Here is a 16,089-nt window from a genome sequence, read left to right as displayed (position 1 = left end):
TCTCCAACCCCCTCCAGAGCCAGCAGTGACAAAGAGAGCGGGGCCTTTGGGGGATTCAAAGAGATCTTCTAAGAGAATGCAAATTGGTGACAGTTCTGAAAGCAAAACAAAGCGCCCGGCGCGGTGGCTCATGCCTGTAATCCCAACACTTTGGGAGGCCAAGGCGAGCGGATCACAAGGTTAGGAGTTCGAGACTAGCCTGGTCAACATGGTGAAACCCCATCTCTACCAAAAATACAAAAATTAGCAAGGCTTGGTGGCGCGCACCTGCAATCCCAGCTACTCGGGAGGCTCAGGCAGGAGAATCGCTTGAACCTGGGAGGCAGAGATTGTGGTGAGCCGAGATCACTCCAGTGCACTCCAGCCTGGTGACAGAGCAAGACTCCATCTAAAAAAAAACAAAAAACAAAAAACCCACAAAGCAAAATTTTCATGACCAGGAACTCCAGGAAATCTAAGCATAAGAATCATCAAACAAGTAGTAAACAATAATAAATGATAAGCAAATCAGCTGCCTAGGAAGAATTATGGAGGTGAGAACGTTTCAACCTGAAAGATGAGTGAGGATACAAAAATAAACATCAAATACAATATAACGAGCCTAGCCTTTTCTCCTTGCTTTGTTTAATTTGATTATTTCCTAACCTCACTCATTTGACTATCACCTTTGTGGATTTTTTCCACATCTGAATTCCACCTATGTTATTAATTTACTTAACATTCTTCTCTATATTGACTCATTTTTTTTTTTTTTTACTTAAATTATTTTGAGGCTGGGCACGGTGGTTCATGCCTGTAACCCCAGCACTTTGGGAGGCTGAGGTGGGAGGATTGCTTGAGTCCAGTTGTAGGAGACCAGCCTGGGCAACATAGTGAGACCCTGTCTCTACAAAAAATAAACAAAATTAGCCAGGCATGGTGGTGTATGCCTGTAGTCCCAGCTACTCGGGAGGCTGAGATGGGAGGATTGTTTGAGCCCAGGAAGTTGAGGCTGCAGTGAGCCATGATGGTGCCACTGCACTCCAGCCTGGGTGACAGAGAGAGACCTTGTCTCAAAAAAAAAAATAAAAAAATAAGTTTAAAAAATTATTTTGAAAGGAACCTGCGTATTTTAAAGGGAACCTTCATATTTTGACTATAGATGGAAAATCAATAATATTTGCTATATAGAAATAAATCCAGTAACAACCAAACATTGTTATTCAACTCAAGCTAGGCTCTGTGGCCTGTCATACACTCTAAACCTAAGGCCAGCACTTTCTGTCTTAAAGAAATTTGTAAGTGTCAGAGAGAGATACATTAAAGACATATTGGCACTCTGCCAGGTGCGGTGGCTCATGCCTGTAATCCCAGTACTTTGGGAGGGCAAGGCTGGTGGATCACTTGAGGTCAGGAGTTCGAGACCAGCCTGGCCAAAATGGTGAAACCCCATCTCTACCAACAAAAAGACATATTGGCACCAAAGTGAGACTTTCTACTTGACTTAATTAGAAGGATTGAAAGTGTGACCCACTTCTAGGAGTTAATCCTATGGCTATTCTCCACTACAGAATGGCAGCTCCATGATGCAGGGACTCCATCTATTGTGTTCACTGCTCTGCCTCTGGTGCCTAGACCTGACCTGGTGCATAGTAGGTGTTCAGAAAATATTTGTTGAACGCATGGATTAACTAATATGCAAAATGAAATACGTATAAGGATATTTATTGCAACAATTCTTATAATGGTTGGAAATGGTTGGAAACAAGTCTATCAACAGTGAACTGGGTAAATTATATACCAGTCATACAGTTGAATAGCATGCATCTTTATAAAAGAAGGAGGCAGTTCTATATGTACAATGTGGAACCCACTGATAAGTGAGATAAGCAAGGTACAGGGCAGTTGTGGATAGTATGCTTCCATTAACTTTTTAGAAAGAGGCTATAGGAATGTATTGTTTGCACATGCTGAAGTACATCTGGAAAAATACACAAGGAACTGGTAAGAATGATTGCTTCGTCTACTGCCATACCACCCGGAACATGCCTGATTTCGTCCGATCTTGGAAGCTAAGTAGGGTCAGGCCTGGTTGGTACCTGGATGGGAGAATGGTTGCTTCAAAAGAGCCTGGGGGCTGAGCACAGTGGCTCACGCCTGTAATCCCAGCACTCTGGGAGGCCGAGATGGGCAGATCACCAGAAGTCAGGAGTTCAAGACCAGCCTGGCCAACACGGTGAAACCCCGTCTCTACTAAAAATACAAAAATTAGCTCGGCTGGTGGGTGCTTGTAATCTCAGCTACTTGGGAGGCTGAGGCAGGAGAAGCACTTGAACCGGGAGGCAGAGGTTGCAGTAAGCCAAGATCACGCCACTGCACTCCAGCCTGGGCAACAGAGCAAGACTCCATCAAAAAAAAAAAAAGAAAAGAAAAAGAAAAAAAGAGCCTGGGGCCAGAAGTGGGAGAAGCATGCTCTTTTGGAATTTGTACAAACTGTATGCATCAATTATTCAAGAAATAGACAAATCTAAAAAAGAATTAGAGAATAACTAGCTCAGCATGAGATCCAATGTTTCTTAGAGCTGTGGGCCACCACACATCATCTAGTGCACCCCTGGGGAACCACATGCCTCCCTTTGGGGAACTGTGATTTATAGTAAAGCTCTGTCCAGATGGCACGGATTGCGTGAAAGCATTCTCGTCTCTACAGATAGACATCTGCTCTAATCTCTGCATCTTAACACCTGGGTTTTCCCTCTACCTAATTTGAGCATCCTTTATCTGAATCAGGTGAAATATATCTTGGTCCTGATCAAGACTTCTTGGTGATTAGCACAAGGAGTCACGTAATCCTTGACTGACATTTCCGGCATCCTCTCTAGCCCATGAAGTCACTTATCTCCTTCCACAGCTTTCCCAGGTGAGATTCCCTTTCTCAGAAAACAGGAGTAGCTCTCTCTACTCATGTAGGCTACAGACCTTCTTTACTGTTTCCATGTGTTACACAATCCCTAATAAGCATAAGCTTATTACATTTTTTTTTTTTGAGATGGAGTCTCACTCTGTCACCCGGCTAGAGTGTAGTAGCGTGTGATCTCGGCTCACTGCAACCTCCATCTCCCAGGTTCAAGTGATTCTCCTGCCTCAGCCTCCCGAGCAGCTGGGATTACAGGCATGCACCACCACACCCAGCTAATTTTTGTATTTTTAGTAGAGACGGTGTTTCAACATGTTGGCCAGGATGGTCTCGATCTCTTGACCTCGTGATCCACCCGCCTCGGCCTCCCAAAGTGCTGGGATTACAGGTGTGAGCCACCGTACCTGGCCAACTTATTACATTTAAGGCTTTTGCTGCAGTGTAATTTCATCCTGGGGCTACTTTTCGCTGTTGGGAATTCTCAAGCTGGCTAAATTTTACAACTCTTAACTGTACCAGTCAGTATTGCATGTCACAGAAACCCAGCTGCAGTGGCTTCATCACATGCCAGAAGCTGAAGGTCAGCATTCCCCAGGAGGTGGGCAGTCCCCGGCTGCATGACGGTTCCACGAGGCTATTGGGGACTCAGAGCCTAGCTTTCTGCTCTGCCATCATAGAATTATTATGCTCAAATGCTGGCTGCTACACCTGCAAGCACTGGGTGTGCATTCCAGACTAAAGAAAGGGGATAAGGCCAAGGGCAACAGACAAAAGGGCTTGTGCCAGCTGGGTCAGCCCCCCAGCTTTCCCAGAAGCTCCATCCAGAGACTTCCATGTACATCTCACTGGCCAGAATTACATCAAATAACCACCCTAGCTGTAAGAGAGTCAGGGAAGCATTTCACACTGGGCAGGTCACCACTATGAATAAAATCTGGGTTCCGATCATAAAAAGGAGAGATTGGATATCCCCCTCTGAGCAAAAGATATGATTTTATTTTATTTTTTGAGACAGAGTCTTGCTCTGTCACCCGGGCTGGAGTGCAATGGCACGATCTTGGCTCACTGCAACCTCCGCCTCTTGGGTTCAAGCAATTCTCCTGCCTCAGTCTCCCAAGCAGCTGGGATTACAGGTGCATGCCACCACACCCAGCTAATTTTGTATTTTTCGTAGAGATGGAGTTTCACCATGTTGGCCAGGCTGGTCTCCAACTCCGGACCTCAAGTGATCCACCTGCCTCAGCCGCCCAAAGTGCTGGGATTACAGGCATGAGCCACTGCACCCGGCTAAGATACGATTTTAAACCAATTCTATTAGCTGTTAGTATGCATGGCTAATCCACCCTAGGAGAATGCATACTTCTGGAGGGCAGTAATGCCTTTTTTCATGTTTATATCTTTCACGCTTCTACCGAAGGGTTGAAACTGAACATGAGACATATTTGGAGGCAACAGTGGGGGAGTAAGGTTAGACACTAAGATGGAACAGGCTTCTGAAGTGATCAACAAGCAGCCACAGCAGGGTTTTTTTTATTTTTTATTTTTTGAGACAGAGTCTCACTCTGTCACCCAGGCTGGAGTGCAGTGGCACGGTCTTGGCTCACTGCAACCTCTGCCTCCCAGGTTCAAGCAATTCTCTCACCTTAGCCTCCCAGGTAGCTAGGATTACAGGCGCCCGCCACCACGCCTGGCTAATTTTTGTATTTTTAGCAGAGATGGGGTTTCACCACGTTGGCCAGACTGGTCTCGAACTCCTGACCTCAAGTGATCTGCCCGCCTCAGCCTCCCAAAGTGCTGGGATTACAGGGGTGAACCACTGTGCCCAGCCCACAGGAGGTTCTTGATCTGAAAAATGGTTTTGGAGCCACTTCAGGTCAACATACGTTTACTAAATACTAACTCACCATTTGGTGATTACAAGCTGCCATCAAGGTGCATACTGTCTGTTAAGAGAGATAAGGTAGGCAGATACATAGCTTGGCTAAGTGGTGCTTGGAGAGGAGGCGTTTCATCAGGAACTTGATGGATGGGTATGATTTGACAGGCAGAGGTGGAGGGGTGCATTTCAGTCCACAGGGCAGCCTTGGGTCAGGATGTACAGACAGGTGGTTTGGGTCAACAGTAAGTAGTACAGAGGGTGCCCACAGGGAAGCTAGACCAAAGAGGTGAGTTGGGGCTAGACTGTGAGGCCCTTGTGAGCCAGATAACAAGCTTGTACTTCATCAGTAGGCAATGGGGAGCCACCGAAAGTTTTGGGCGAGGGAGTGACAGACAGTGTAGGAAGGATTGGAATATAAATGACAGGAAGCAAGAGGAAAGGCTGACATACCACAAGGGCATCATCAGAAAGGGGAGATAAAGGGAAGCCACAGACACAGAGGTATCACGGAGAGAGCATCAACATGGCTTGGCATGAGACAGCAAGAAGAGGCAGGTGATGAAGACTCCCAGGGTTGGCGGTGAGGTCATTAACAGAGAGGGGTGGCCAAGGAACAGGTTTGGGGAACAGTGCAAAGCTGGAGATGCCAGATGGCTAGAAGGTGGAAATACTCTATGGGCCCCTGGAAACTCTGGTTGGGAGCCCAGGATCACGGTCAGAACTGAAGGTGTTAATCTGGCAGTCAACAGCAAAGAGAGGACAATTGAGAGAGCCAGGGCAGCCCAGATACACTATGTCCAAAGCCAGCACTCCTCTTCTTCTTCCAGAATCCTCTCTTCTCCCGTGGCTCCCAACCTCTGCAGCCTCATCCCAGGCTCGCCCTCCCCACCCATGTCCACATCCTGTCATCATACTTATTTTCTCAATACTGATTCTCTCCGTATTTTGCTCATCTCTCCTGCTTCCCATCTTCCTGCCACTGAGAGTCCAGTTCCCATCATTTCTCACCTGGTTCACTGCAAAGCCCCCCAGCTGGCCTCCGGGTCTGCAGCCTGCACTCTTCACTACTGCAATCAGAGAAAGATTTCTAAATTCCATTCTAGCAATGTTATTTGTCTTTTCTCCAACCCAGTCTACTAAGAGTTGCCTACAAGGCCCTCCTCCACAATCCAGGTTGCAGACTGCAGGGCCAGCTGCATCTCCCTCTCCGTTCCTTGCATCCCGGACCCCGTTCCTCAAACATGCTTTGACTGTCCCTTGTCTCCATGCCCTTGTATATGTTATTCCTTCTGCCTGAATGCTTTTCCCACCTCATTCACCTGGCTTACTGCTAGTGTAGCTGGCAGCAACCAATTCAAGTATCACCTCCTCCAGGAAGCCTTCTTTGATCTATTCTATGAGTTCTTACCTCACCCAGGGATTCCTTCTACCCTCCACATCTATCATTACCATGTCCATCTCCCCTGTTGAGGCCACGCCTCATGACTCATTCATCTCTCTCTGGCACCAGGGCCAAGTCAATTGCCTGGCACCAAATAGGTGCTCAACTACTGTTTGTTGAATGATTCTATACAGACAGTAGTGGATGAGGACTCCAAGGGAGACAGTGTAGAGAAATGAGGGGCTTAGGCCTGAAACTTGGAGGGTCTCAATTTTTAAGAATGGGAGAGGGAGGCCAGGCACAGTGCTAATGCCTGTAATCCCAACACTTTGGGAGGCCAAGGCGGGCAGGTCACTTGAGGTCAGGAGTTCGGGATCAGCCTGGCCAACATGAAGAAACCCTGTCTCTACTAAAAATACAAAAATTAGCCAGGCGTGGTGGCAGGCACGTGTAATCCCAGCTACTCGGGAGGCTGAGGCAGGAGAATCGCTTGACCTGGGAGGTGGAGGTTGCAGTGAGCTGAGATCACACCACTGCACTCCAGCCTGTGCGACGCAGTGAGACTCTGTCTCAAAGAAAAAAAAAAAAGGAGAGGCAAACAGACAAAAAACACAGTATCTCAGAAGCCCTGGAAAGAGGATTGGCCAAAAAAAAACGCTGGTGATTGCTGCGAATACTTTCCCCTTTTTAACTACCTTCATCTTTTAGGTTGCAGCTGAGTCCCTTCAGGAAGCCTTCTCTGAGCCTCTTCCACTAAGTTAGTCCCCCTTTATCCTCTCCCATCCCATACCTGCGCTGGTCCTGGGCTGTGTGCTCCCCCATCCAGTCCTCACCTGCTCTGCTCTGCATTGCAAGTGACTGACCCCTCTAGGCTCCCAGGCCAGTAAGAGGCTCTAGCAGGAAACCCAAAGGTAGAAGGAAAGGAGAATCCAGGGATTTCTCCCCATCCCTCTCAGTCTTAGTGGTATCTGTGGAAGTGGTTGTGTCTTCTCTATGGTTTCAACTTCTTCCAAGTGACCCCAGTCCCAGCCTTTGATTACACTGCCCCAGTCCGGTCCCTCCAACCCAGGGGTCGCAGCTGGATTCCTGGTTACTTCTCCCATTGTCTGAAGAACTTCTCCATCCTTTCATTCCCTATGTAACCAATTTCCTGCATTCAATTCTATGTTTATTCTATGTTTAAAAACTCAGAGGCCAGGCGAGGTGGCTCACACCTGTAATCCCAGCACTTTGGGAGGCTGAGGTGGGTGGATCGCCCGAGGTCAAGAGTTCGAGACCAGCCTGGCCAACATGGTGAAACCCCGTCTCTACTAAAAATACAAAAAAAATTAGCCAAGTGTGGTGGCAGGCGCCTGTAATCCCAGCTACTCAGGAGGCTGAGACAGGAGAATCGCTTGAACCCGGGAGGGGGAGGTTGCAGTGAGTCAAGATCGTGCCACTGCACTCCAGCCTGGGTGACAGAGTGAGACTTCATCTCAAAAATAAATAAATAAATAAATAAAATAAAAATAAAAATTCAGAATGAGGCTGGGCTTAGAGGCTCATGCCTGTAATCCCAGTGTTTTGGGAGGCCAAGGTGGGAGAATCGTTTGAGGCCAGGAGATCGAGATCAGCCTGGGCAACATAGGGAGACCCCTACCTCTATCAAAATTTAAAAAAAAGAAAAAACACTCAAAATGGGTTCTGTTTTCCTGGCTGGATCCTACCTGACACAATACAGTCTCCCCATCTTCTTGCCACGCTTGCAGTGGCTTAAGTCCTCATCTGTTGCTACCTGTTCAAGGAAGCTCCCTAAGGGCAGGGACTGGTCTGGAGGTTCCATGCTTCCCACCCAGAGCCTGATACAGAGGATCTCAGTGCATCACATTTGTGGCTGGCTGCAGATAAGAAACTGAGACGAGGTCGTCTACTAGGAGGCAGTTCATGGAGAGAAGGGCTGGTGAGCAGAAACCAGGCTGCAAGAAGCACACTCAAGTGGGAGATGAAGCAGACTTTCAAGAAGTTTGGGAGTGAAGGGGGAAAGGAGGCTGGGCTAACAGTGCAGGGGAAAGCCAGGACTAGCAAGGTTTTGTTTGTTTGTTGTTTTTAGGGTGTCCTCGGCTTGATCTCCTTTGTAGGTTGAAAGGAAGAAGCGAAAGGGGGGAGATATTGAAGGGCAGGAGATGCTGGGACATTGGGAGTGGAATGACAGGACCTATGCGATCTCTTAGGAAGATTCAATCCACCAGAAGGCTTGAGGATCGTGTGGAGAGGAGACTAGAGGTAAGCAGGTGAGTTTGGAGGGGAAAATCTCCAAATCAGGAAGTGAGAAGAATTTGTGTCAAGCCAGGGCACCCTACGAAGGCTCCAAAGCTGGGAGAGGAGGCTAGCTCTCTGGAAGCTATGCCCAGGGCCTGTTCTCGTAAGGTGATCTTTGCCCAGTACCCTCCAGAGACACCCACCAGCCCTCACCTCCACTGTTTGCTGAAATTGGCACTCCTCTCCCCCTCACCCCCTCACCCACATCACCATGGCCCCTCCTCTTCTCCAGCAGCTCTGTGGTTTGTGGTGCCCCCTGCCATCTCCCTATGTGGGGTGGGTTTGGTGGGCAGCAGGCACAGGCCAGAACCAGCACACAGGGTGTGCCAGCAGGTGTTTAACAACCAACTCAGGGGATGGGTAGCCCTGATTTATACTGTTTGCCAACTTCCATGGTATAAATACTCCCACATGTCCAATTTCAAGCTACCAATATGAGATCACTGATCACAAAATAGCTAGAGAGAATGGATCACACTTTTGCCTGCATCCATTTATCCATTTCCTCTCCTGCCTCCCTGGCCTCTCCATAGACCTCGGCTGACAGCAGCAGGGCAGGTCCAAGCTGGGGAGGGCAGCAACAGCACTGTGGCTGCAACTTCAGGCAGTCTCCACAGGGAAAGGAAAACTGCCCTCCTCCAGGAACATCCACCCTACAGTCCCCAGTCATCTCTTATCTCAGCCTCACATCTGAATTCTCAAGTGTAACTTCAGAATCTCACAGTAATTTGGGGCCTGAAATCCACAGACATTCAGATGACTCATCAGCCACTTTCTCACTGGACATGGCTCAGCACCATAAACCGTGCTGACTAAGGCAATAAAAACCAGAATATAATTTCCTTCCTTCCAAGGCAAACAGAAAAGGAAAAATGATCCAAGGATAGCATTCCTTCACTGATTTACTCACTCTTCAGCACTCTCCTAGAGAACTGATGGGCAATTGGCTCCCTGAAGCCTGAAGTCTCTCTGCAGAGTCTGGCATGCAGGAGGGCAGGGGCTCTGGAGTCAGACATGGTTTGAATCCTGGGTCTCCTGTTACAGCAAAGTGACACTGGACAAGTTACTTCTGTCTGAGCTTCAGTTTGCTCATCAGTGAAATGGGGACAGTAATACTACCTATTCTATGGGGTCAGACTGTAGGGGTTCTCAACTAGGGGCAATTTTGCTTCCTTGGTGACATCTAGCAATGTCCAGAGACATTTATTGCTGTCACATTGGGTGGATGAGGGAGTGCTATAGGTATGTAGTAGACAGAGGCCAGGAAAGCTTTTAAACATCCTCCAATGCACAAGACAGCCCTGATGTGGTTTGGCTGTGGCCCCACCCAAATCTCACATTGAGGCCAGGCGCAGTGGCTCACGCCCGTAATTCCAGCACTTTGGGAGGTTGAGGCGGGTGGATCACTTGAGTTCAAGACCTGCCTGGCTGATGTAGCAAAACCCCATCTCTACTAAAAATATAAAAATTAGCCGGGCATGGTGGTGTACACCTATAGTCCCAGCTACTCAGGAGGCTGAGGCACGAGAATCACTCGAACCCAGGAGGAGGAGGATGCAGTGAGCTGAGGTTGCGCCACTGCACTCCAGCCTGGGTGACACAGGGAGACTCCACCTCAAAAAAGAAAAAAAAAAATCTCATCTTGTAGCTCCCACAATTCTGTGTTGTGTGAGGGACCCAGTGGGAGATAACTGAATCACTGGGGCAGTTTCTCCCATACTGTTCTCATGGTAGTGCATAAGTCTCATGAAATCGGATGTTTTTGTAAGGGGTTTCCCCTTTCGCTTGGCTCTCACCATTCTTTCTTGTCTGCTGTCATGTAAGACATGCCTTTTGCCTTCTGCCATAATTGTGAGGCCTCCCCAGCCACGTGGAACTGTGACTCCATTACACCTCTTTCCTTTATAAATTACCCCGTCTCAGCTATGTCTTTATCAGCAGCGTGAAAACAGACTAATACAAGCCCCGTCCCCCAACAATGAATTATCCAACCCCAAATGTCTATAGTGCCAGGCTGAGAAACCCTGGCCTAGAGGGAACATTCAGTGAGGTTATGCACATGAAGTATTCTAAGTCTGTCTGGCTTGCTTTTTGTAACGTATCAGAAAACAAGCTGCGATTCTTTTGGAATAGCACAGTCTTACGCTATTTCCAGAAATGAAATGGATGGGATGTGAAAACCCTTGAGTACTGAGAACCTAGTTCACTGCTCCAGGTGTGAGTCATCCTGTAAATGTCAATTTCTTGTATTTAAAGCAGAGCTGAGGCTGCACAAGTGACTCAAGGCCCGAAGCTTTCCCAGGTTGTCTCAACTTAGGCTGGGAGGAAGTAATCTCGTCCCGAAGCTCTCCTTCCAGAGGGTGCAAGCAATTCAAGACTCAGAGACACCACACTGCTCACTCTGGGTGGGTGTATTGTTTCTCACCTCACCCACACACAGTGGGGCTTGGAAAGACCTCAGAAAAGTAGCTGAAACCGAGAGGGCTTGCTTATCCCAAATATCTTCCTTACCAGTGTTTAGTGGTTTGTTCCTCCCCTGCAACCTGATGTGACATTCCTTCTCCAGAGTTACAGTTTTGAGTCAACACAGTTCACTCTCTCGGATTAATACACATTAGTGTTCAGGGACGGATTTAAAGACAGATCATCTTGATGGGGTAGGTGGGAGTGTACAGGGGACCCAGGACCAGAGGTGTCAAGGGAACCTAGGCAAAGTACAGAGGCACTGGGTGTTTTAAAGAAGGAATAGTGAAAGAGAGAGAAGGCAAAGGCAAGTCAGGGAGCGTCTGCAGACTCTGGAGGTGTGCCCACATCTTTCCTGAGAAGTGGTGTGCCCAGAGGCAAACAGGTGGTGGGAGAGGCAATAAGGGCATCCAAGATTGCCGATACCAACCTGTACATCTGGCCAAGCTCTGCCTCTCCCTGAGTCACTGAAATGCAAAACCCTGGGGGTGGAAAGAGATTTGGGGGCCACCAGTCCAGCTTCTTTCTTGCCTGCCATCTCCCAGCTAGTCAGCGGCAGAGCCAGGGTGGGCACCAGAGACTGTTTGGCTCTAAAGCACGGACTCTATGGGAGCCACAACCTCAAATGCTCCAGGGGCCAGTCAGGTGACATAAGGTTAGATGGTTGGGTGGCGGGAACTGTAAGGAACGGCAGGCTCTGCTCTAAGGCATTCAAATTCAAATTTAAAAAAATATTGGGCCAGCCAAACAAAGCATATTTCTGGCCTAGGTGAGTGAATGAGGCCTTCAGGTTGTGAGTTTTTGACCACTGCCTAAATAAAGGGTCTTCCCTATTACCCAGCAGAGATGACTGTTTGGCACAGATATCCAGAAAGAGTTCAGCTTCGGACTGTCTGCAAAGTAGTCTCAAGCAGGTGGTGGTCTTTGCTCAAACACTTTCAGAGATAGGGTGTTCCTTACTTTTCAAGACAGCCTTGGGTGGGGCCTGCCTATCCCTGGACTAGAGCCACTCACCACACCTACCATGGACCCTTCATGGAAGTGGGATGCCCAAGGTAGGAGTATATCTTTTATTTTGCAATAAGAAAAATAGAGTTTGGATTTTTTTTTTTTAAAGGATTGCCTCACTCTGTTACCCAGGCTGGAGTGCAGTGGCACGATCATGGCTCACTGTAACCTCAAACTCTCAGCCTCCCCTCTAGCTGGGACTGCAGGTGCGAACTATCACGCCTGGCTATTCTTTTATTTATTTGCAGAGACGAGGTCCTCGCTATATTGCCCAGGCTGTTCTCCAACTCCTGGCCTCAAGAGAACCTCCTGCCTTAGCCTCCCAAAAGCGCTGGGATTACAGGAGTGAGCCACCGTGCCTGGCCTGGAATTTATTACAAATAAAATACAAGCTCAGTGTGGAAACACTAGATAATACAGAGGAGCAAGTTAGAAAAAATTTCCATACCCTCCCTACTCCCCACCCCCGACCCCCATTCAGAAAGAAGCACTGTTGACACTTCAATGCATATTCTGAACTCCAGGTCCTTTCTTTGCATACATCAAGCTCTCATCCTTTTGCCAGCTCTGTGGTCTGCAAACCCAGCGAGCAGATGCTTTGCTCAGCGCTCGTACCACGCCACGCACACACATGCTCTCTTTGTACCTGGGTTTCAACCCACAGGTCGGGCCCCTGTAAGCCCTTGGCTCCCCAAGCTTCTCGAGGGCAGGCACTGTAACCTTCTTTACTCATTCCAGGGATTCTACAGGACCAGACACACGGTAAGAGCTCAATAAAAACGTCTCTACCCCCCACCACCTCCCGCCTCAGCCGCCACCGCCTGGCAGCAGAGAGGAAGCGGAACGCGCGCGACCCACGAGGGAGAGCGCCTCGCTGTCTCCAAGGTAACCGAAGTCAGTGGCAGGGAGTGCCCACGCATGCGTACACTCGCCCTTCCTTCCCGTAACCTCGAGAAAGCAGCTGGTAAAACAGCCAGAAGCCGAGGGCGCATGTGTGGTTCCACCAACACCCTAGTCGCCTCCGCCTTCTGTCAGTCCGCCCGCCCGGCGATCTCCCTTCTACAAACATCGTCCGGAAATAGTGCCCATTTCTGGAAACCAGGCCTCGTTAACCAATCGTTGCTAGGGAGCGGGAAGAAGGGCTTGCCGGGGCGGCCGTCTCATTGGCTGGTTTAGAGCAGTGGGCGGGGGCCACGGGTCGCGGTGCGGCCAAAGAAAGGAGGTGCAAAGCGAGGCAAAGGTACAGCCTCCGGGGGAGGCGTGGCCCCGGGGGGGGCCGAGACGGCGAGGGGGCGGAGCCCGGGACCGGGGCGGGGCGACCACGGGCCGGGAGCTCAGCGGTCGGCGGCCGGCGGCGGGAGATCGCGGGCGAGCGGAGCGCAACACTCGCTTGGTTGGGGAGATCGGCGCTTGGCCGGTAGGTGACGAGGCGGGACCCTGGGGCCCGCAGCGAGGCGCCCAGGGAGCGGCTGGGATGGATCGCCCCTGAGCCCCGGGCTGGGCTGCGGCCTGGCCCCTCGCCCCGGAGCAGTGGGGTCGGCGGCCAGGCCAGCGCAGTCCGACGTATCCCGTCCAACCCACTCGCGGCTGTCCGCGGGCGCGCCCTCGCACGCGCTGCCGGCGCCGCGCTCGCCCCGGGCCTCCAGGCCGCGCACTCCTGCCGGCCGCACGCTGGCTCCGAGCGCGCGCAGGGGCCCCCTGCTTCCCCTTCATTAGCGCCCCGCGCCGCCGCCAGGCCCGCCCGCCTGCTCTGCGCCCCAGTGCCCCCAGGATGGAGCTCGCCTGGCGCGGGGCGGACGTGTCTCCTTCAGGAGTGCGCCCTGGCATCTGCCCTGGCGTGAAACCCTCCTGGCCTTTCCTGGGAAGTTCTCAGGTCACACCTCAAGGCGGGGAGCAGGAGCTAAGCCTGTCCTCAGCATGCAGCGGGGCAGTGCTGGCCGCCCGCAGCATCCTCCCTCCGCCTTCGGACCCCAGTCCTCCTCTGTAATTCTTCTGGGCTCTCCAACTCGGGACTTTATCTGTCGGTTCAGATATAACATTCCCATCTTCGAAACCCATTGTGGCCCTGGCATCTTGCAGCCACCGGGCACCAGGCAGAGATGGGCCACTTGTACAGTTTCCCACCTGCCCGGGAGCCTCCTTAGTGCTGGCTAGCTTCAGAAAAAGTGTTTCCTTCCTAGTCGGGGTTAAAAAGTTGCTCTCGGCCCTAAAGGGTGGACTGGAGGTATGAATGAGGGAGAGGATAAGTGGTGAAAAGGTACATACATCAGCAGAGTAAATGGTAAAACTACTTTTGATCACTGGAGACAATGAACACCAATGACTTAATTAAGGACTTTAAAAGCACGTGAAATTAAATGATTAGAGTGAGGTCATGATATAAAACAAGAGTCTGGAGTTTATTCCAAGAAAAATGTTGAAAACCCCTTGACTAGAAACATGGTCTTTCTGAAAGATTAGAAGGAGACAGTATCTTAACATTAGTGATGTGTTTTTTACTTAGTGTCTTCATACCTGTGAGCTCCGTTTTCCTTCAGATGGCTGTGTGGTAAGACAGATTGTAGTGTCTTGTTTTATAAGCGAGGCACCTGAGGCAGGTGTGTATGAGGGAGTGGGGGTGGTATATATCTTGCCTGATGCCTCATAGCTGGGACTAAGGATGGGTCTTCCCCAGAATCCTAGATCAGGACCACATTATAGAACTAAGATGCAGAAAGGAGGGAGAAGGTTTTGGTGTGGTTTTTATGCTCTTAATGTGAGGGGACACTTAAAAAGTGCGTGCCTTACTTTGGTTGTGTTTGGATTTACTCTTGGTGTTTTTTAAGTAATATCAATCAGTTCCTTTGGAGCGATGCCAGACCTCTGAATTTTTCAGACACCTTTCGGACATCCTTATTTATTTTGAAGGGTGTGGAGAACTTCTCAGAAGATCTCAAAATAAAAGTAATCGTCTCTGACTCTAATTTTAGAGATAAGTACCCAGGTATATGTACCAGCTCTTTTTGAAATCAGACAGCAAGACGCTGCCAAGCTTCAGGCCATCTTCTGAGTGTTTTCTGATTATAAGAAGCAGTTCTGAAGGGGGTTTTTTGTCATTGGTATTGTCTGTTAAGAGTTTGTGGGAGCGGCACCACAGAGACCCTGCCAAATCAGTCTCCCTCTATTAAACAAAAATGTCTGGTGGGGCCGTTTCGCCTCAACAGATGAAGGTTTGGTTCCTCATTTTGGTTCTCCTGTTGAACACTGACTCCTTTGTGATCTGCCTGGAATATGTGTATATCATTTACTGCTGAGAAGATGGCTTGCGCTGATTGGTTGTCCAGTCCTCGGCAACTGTTGTGATTTTTTTTTTTTTTTTTTTTTTTTGGTGATTGATAACAGTTCATCCCTGGCTAGGGTCTGGTGAGAGATCTGCGGAGATGTGAAAGAGATGAAAGCTTTATCCAGGGTTGTTTTCTTCGTTGTTGGCACCCTCTGAACAGTGTTGTATCACTTTGGCCTGTGAAGGCACTTTTAACTTCCTATTTTTTTTCCTGTCTCAATGGACAGCACATGGGCTTTCCTAACAAGCCTGCCTGTCTCGATGAAGAGCTGACAGATTCATATTAGTTGGTTTGACAGATGTTCTTTCTGGGGGAAAGTTCAGAAATCTTAAAAGCAAAGTCAGTCCTAAGTAAAAAGTCTAAGTCAGCCCGATACGCATAAAGGCAGCGTATTTCTACTGATGGCTTCCATCATCTCAAGGTTGTTTTTTTTTTTTTCCTGGCAAAAGGTTAAAATGCAACTAAAATTCTGCTTTCATGATTAATAAGTCACTACCGCAGTTATGTCTGATGCTTCCTGTTTGCCCCATTTTAGTATTTCAGTTAAACTGGAAACATCTGAGCATTATGGGCACTATTGATGGCACCAGTGTGAAATTGGTGGGCCGGGGACAATTCCTTGTCAGTGGATTTAGGGAGCTCTAAGGATGTCAGCTCCTCTGGTCTCCACACACCAGGATTCCCTAGTAAGGGAACAGAATGGGGCTGAGCATCTGCAAGAGCTGGGTGGGCATTCAAAGTGATGCATGTGTGAAGGTTTTGCATTTACTCGGTGATGCCGGCTAAAATGCTGACAGTAGTAGCCCAGAAAGGGAAGGCCAGATGTAGGACAAATCGTAGG

The 16,089-nt window shown here is 49.2% G+C and overlaps 2 protein-coding genes across 3 annotated transcripts in view; one reads left to right on the top strand and one right to left on the bottom strand.

Moving 5' to 3' along the window:
* The window catches only part of LOC129469659 (uncharacterized), a 48,414-nt gene extending 42,580 nt beyond the window's left edge, over positions 1-5,834 (bottom strand). The window contains exon 1 of the mRNA XM_063628407.1: positions 5,784-5,834. The gene's annotated coding sequence lies outside the window, so the exon portion shown is untranslated. The remainder of the gene's footprint in view (positions 1-5,783) is intronic.
* Positions 5,835-13,219: 7,385 nt separating this feature from the next.
* Positions 13,220-16,089, top strand: part of MAP3K14 (mitogen-activated protein kinase kinase kinase 14) — a 53,271-nt gene continuing 50,401 nt past the window's right edge. Inside the window, exon 1 of one of the 2 annotated variants that reach the window (XM_055258786.2) lies at positions 13,220-13,342. The gene's annotated coding sequence lies outside the window, so the exon portion shown is untranslated. The remainder of the gene's footprint in view (positions 13,343-16,089) is intronic. The other variant, XM_063629269.1, reaches the window with a different exon arrangement.

The sequence above is a fragment of the Symphalangus syndactylus genome, chromosome 20 (assembly GCF_028878055.3).
Source record: "Symphalangus syndactylus isolate Jambi chromosome 20, NHGRI_mSymSyn1-v2.1_pri, whole genome shotgun sequence".
In the NCBI taxonomy this organism is placed as follows: Eukaryota; Metazoa; Chordata; class Mammalia; order Primates; family Hylobatidae; genus Symphalangus; species Symphalangus syndactylus.
Note: the sequence above shows the minus strand (reverse complement) of the source record. Positions and strands in the feature narration are given on the sequence as shown.